Source organism: Echinops telfairi, unplaced genomic scaffold, assembly GCF_000313985.2.
Source record: "Echinops telfairi isolate 266 unplaced genomic scaffold, ASM31398v2 ScPeMD7_7469;HRSCAF=8507_1, whole genome shotgun sequence".
Taxonomy (NCBI): Eukaryota; Metazoa; Chordata; class Mammalia; order Afrosoricida; family Tenrecidae; genus Echinops; species Echinops telfairi.
This window is the reverse complement of record NW_022111373.1, coordinates 87,034,639-87,039,017: the sequence shown is the minus strand read 5'-3', so window position 1 is coordinate 87,039,017 and position 4,379 is coordinate 87,034,639. Positions and strand designations below refer to the sequence as shown.

General features: G+C 36.6%; 1 protein-coding gene across 5 annotated transcripts in view; it reads left to right on the top strand.

Moving 5' to 3' along the window:
- CWC27 (CWC27 spliceosome associated cyclophilin) overlaps nucleotides 1-4,379 on the top strand; it is a 302,723-nt gene that overhangs the window by 162,653 nt on the left and 135,691 nt on the right. The gene's annotated exons all lie outside the window — the stretch shown is intronic.

The following is a 4,379-nucleotide window of genomic DNA, read 5'->3' as shown; positions in this document are numbered from 1 at the left end:
GTGAGGGGATGTCCTATTTTCTACAGATGGGTTTTGGGTCTCTGCTCCGATCCCTCTCTTTCTCAAAAATATCTTTTTTGTTTTGTTTTGAGTCAATCCACAGCTCTAATATAGTTTTCTAATCAGCATTATCATTTTTTCTGCCTGATGATTTATCCTTTAATTATGTATTTAGTAATTGGTATTTGTCCCCTTATTATTATTACTTGTGTTATTCCTGACAAGATTAAAACAAGTTTGTTAATTGACAAGATTTAATATTTGGCCATAATTGTCTCTTTTTTCAAAAAAGTACAGAAATATAGAAAAGTATAAAGGATAAAAAAAGATCACGAATAATCCTTCTGCCAAAGTAACATGATTAACTTTATGACATAATTTTTTTCTGAACCTTTAATTTTTTATTTTCAGATCAATACATATTTGTTTCCACCCAAAACATTGTTTTATTGAACTCCTATTTATTGTAAATTTAATTGAAAGTCTCAGAATTACTAAGTGAATTTGAACGATAAAACTAAAATGGAAGCCTTCTCTAGAGGGTCTTTCTTCCTCTTAATTCTGTCACATCAGTCAGAGTCACATATACGAGGGGGTACCCAAGAAAAACCAGAATTGCACTGGGCAAAACGGCACTTTCTTACTACGCATTTTCCCTCACTAGGCGAGTGTCCGGCAACTCTTTCTGAGTTAGTACACCCAGTGGCGTCACCTGGGAAGGTTCTCTGGTTACAGCGAATTTTTTCATAAAAGCAGTTTCACTTGAATCTCATTGTTTGTGATGGCCAATTTAAGAGAACAGTGTGTGACTGTGAAATTTTGTTTCTGCTTGGGAAAAATGTGGCAGAAACTGTTGTGATGTTGAACACAGCTTACAAGGATAAGGACAGCACTATGGGAAAAACTCAAGTGTACAAGTGGTTTTCTTGTTTCCAAAATGGTGAAATGTCGATTGATGACAAACCTCGTTCTGGATATCTGTCAACTTCCCAAGCAGATGAAAAGGTCGACTTGTAGTGCTTTTGGAGTTCATTCTACCAGGTAAGGCTATTAATCAAACTTTTCCATTTAGAGTTCTTAAAAGATTGTGAAAGAGTATGTGACAAAAAAGGCCTGATCCTTGGCAGATGGGAGATTGGTGCTGCCACCACGACAATGCACCTGCTAACGCAGCCATACCATTGTGCTAGTTTTTGGCAAAAAACAGCCTGCCTCTCTTGCCCCATGCACCTGACTCACCTGACCTTGCTTCTTGCCACTTCTTTTTTTTTCTACGAGTAAAAAGAGGTGAAGAAAAAAAAAAGGGAGGTGCTGTCAGCCATCCAAGCAGATGAGTTTGAAAAGTGTTTCCAAGAATGAAATTGAAGATTTGACAAATGTATTAAGTGTACTGGAGAGTACTTTGAAGGTGATAGGTTGTTTTTTGTAAACGAAATTTAAATATATAACTTTGGAGGGGGGTTCTAGGTTTTTTAGGGTACCCCCTCATAGATGATGATAGATATAAAGACTCTATAGAAGTAGTTGGAAGATGGGAAGTTTCCACTCTTTTCACTTCTGCAGTTTATAAGATAAGATGCAGGGTCCCTGACACCGGAGACTCTATTTCCATTGCCAATAGAATTGCATATACCTTTAATTAACTGACCAATAAGGAACATCATGATAAATGGATCAAAGATTGACGTTGTCAATGGTCTCAGCTGCTTGGATTCAATCAGTGCCCATAGAAGCAGCAGTCAAGAGATCAAAGGATGCATTGCATTGTGTAAAAATGCTACATGAGACCTCTTTAAAGTGGTAAAGAGCAAGGAGTTTACTTTGAGGACTAAGATATGTCACGCACAAGCCATGATATTTTCAATCACCACATATGCATGTGAAGTTGGACATTGATTAAGGAAGACGGAAAGAGAGTTAACTCAGTTGAATTATGATGCTGGCATTGAATTATGATGCTGGAAAAGAATATTGAAAGTACAGTGGACTGCCAAAAGAATGAACAAATCTGTCTTGGAAGAAGTACAGCCAGAATGTTCTTTAGCGGCAAGGATGGTGATCCTTCCATCTCAGGCACCTGAGACATGTTGTCAGGAGAAACCCGTCTCTGGAGAAGGAGATCATGCTTGGTAAAGTAGCGAGGCAGTGAAAACGAAGGCCCCTTTCCAAGATGTTTTGACACAGTGGCTGCAACAATGGGGTCAAGCATAAAAGCAATTGTTAGTATGGCCCAGAACTGGGCAGTGTTTTCATTCTGTTATACAAAGGGATGCTATGAATCAGTACAACTAATTCAATGAAACAGTAAATAATCTTAATTGATGTTGCCTGATAACTTGCTACCTCTCAGATTCGCAAGTGGGCACTAACAACTGTGTAAGGAAACATTAGAACCCTATTCGATATTTGAGACAAAATTTGAAACAATTACAAATGTTTTCACTTTATAAAGATATAAGATAAAGTGTGTGTGTGGTTTTTGTTTTATGTTAGTGCTTACAGTGATTCAAGGGGGATAACTAATATTGTCATTGAGAGTGTGATTATAACCAATGTTCTCATTTGGGAATGAAGCTGTTACCTATCCCAGACTGCTGTCAAGCCCTTATTTTAAGTGAGATTCTTTTTTTCAGGTGACATTTTCTGTAGTCATGCCAAAAAATGACATCAGACTTATAATTCACATGAGTTCTGAGTTTTTCCTGCATCTTGCAGCATTTAATCACATTTGAAAAAGATATTCTTTTCATAACTTTATAGTGTAAACCTGTGAATATGTTTGCACAATTTAATTTGTGTTATAGTAGTAATAGTAAGTTTTTCCTTTTTCTCTATTACTACAATATACGTACATTTTAATAGCTATACGGTATTTCAAAAATGTTCACATATATTCTTGGCAGATGGTACAATTGCAGCTTTTGAATGTTCATTTTTTCAAACAGAAATCAGATATTGCATAAATTGTATTAGTAACTGTAGTAAAAGAATTCAAATTGTGAAAAAGGACAAAAGGAATAATGAAGTTCTCAGAACTAAAAAAATGACCACAGCACAATATAAACTTGTTTAAAATATCATGCTAAAGTATATTTAAAATGAATAAGCAGACTAGCCTTCAGGAATGTTGTGAATATCAAAAACTCTGATCTTGAGTATGCTTCATTTATACTGCATTTTTCTGTGCAAGCAACCATCACAGGATTTTGGTCCTGCAAAGACCAACCAGCCCTCCTTATCTGTCCCTCCATTATATAGATAGGAGACCAAGGTCTGACTCACTGAAAGTCTTGCCCACCCAGTGTCACCCAGATCGATGCTAAGACTAGAACCAACGTCTCCTGTCTCCCAATCTGGTTCTTTCCGTTACTCTATTCATCACACTTGGTCCAACTTTCAGAAGCTCTCATCTGTAAAACTTTAATGATATTTATTCAAACATTCTTTGGGTTTGACTAGAATAATTGTTTCTGAAATAGCTCAACAGATTTGGTGTCCTTTAGAGAGCATAATATCATATAAGCAGGTTCTGTCATTTCAAAGATTGAATATGTAATTTGGAAGGAATGACAAAATTTAGATGTTATTGGGAAGGACCAATTTCTGGCAGCAGTAAGTTAGAAGTTCACACAGATGCCACCTAAAACAGCTAAAAGCTTTGGATATAATACAAATATATTTTTCTGATATTCTCTTAAGAACTTGAAGGAAACAAGAAATTATCAAACCAGGGGATAAGTAAAGTTTTGAACTATTAGAAGCTGGGACACTAAGTCCAGCCTTAACCCTAAGAACTTTTTGCTAGATGGGGGAAATTTTAACATTCTTTTTAAAGACTTCACTATTTTCATGAGAAAAAAAATACAAAACCTAATGTGTCTTCCCAAGAAGGAGGAGGTTCTAGTAAAGAGTACACCATATAGTTCAGGAGTTCAAAAAACCGTCATCCATAGTGGCTGAAGAATTAGCTGGAAGTAAGATCACTTCACTTCCATCAGAACACTACAAGGAAAATTACCTGCCTGCAATCATGAAACTGTATTTGGGGCCAGAATGTCTCCTGGGAACTCTAGCCACAGGCAGCCTTCCCACAGTTTGAAGTGTAAATTCAGCCTACCTGGGTGGCCTGGTAATCCTCTAGCTAAGAGTTTAGTGTGAAATAGTTTGGTATTCTTAGTGCCCTCAGGAGTCTGATAGGAGCAAACATAAATCCTTTCTAAAGAACCTACTTTCATTACCAATGCTCAAAATTAAAAAGAGAGAGAGAGAGATCCAAGCATCCAAAGCCAATAGAAACAACAGATGGGAGAATCAGACTCACAAAAACTTCCAGTTTATTCAGACCCTCAATATTAAATGCCCCAAACAAAACCCACTGC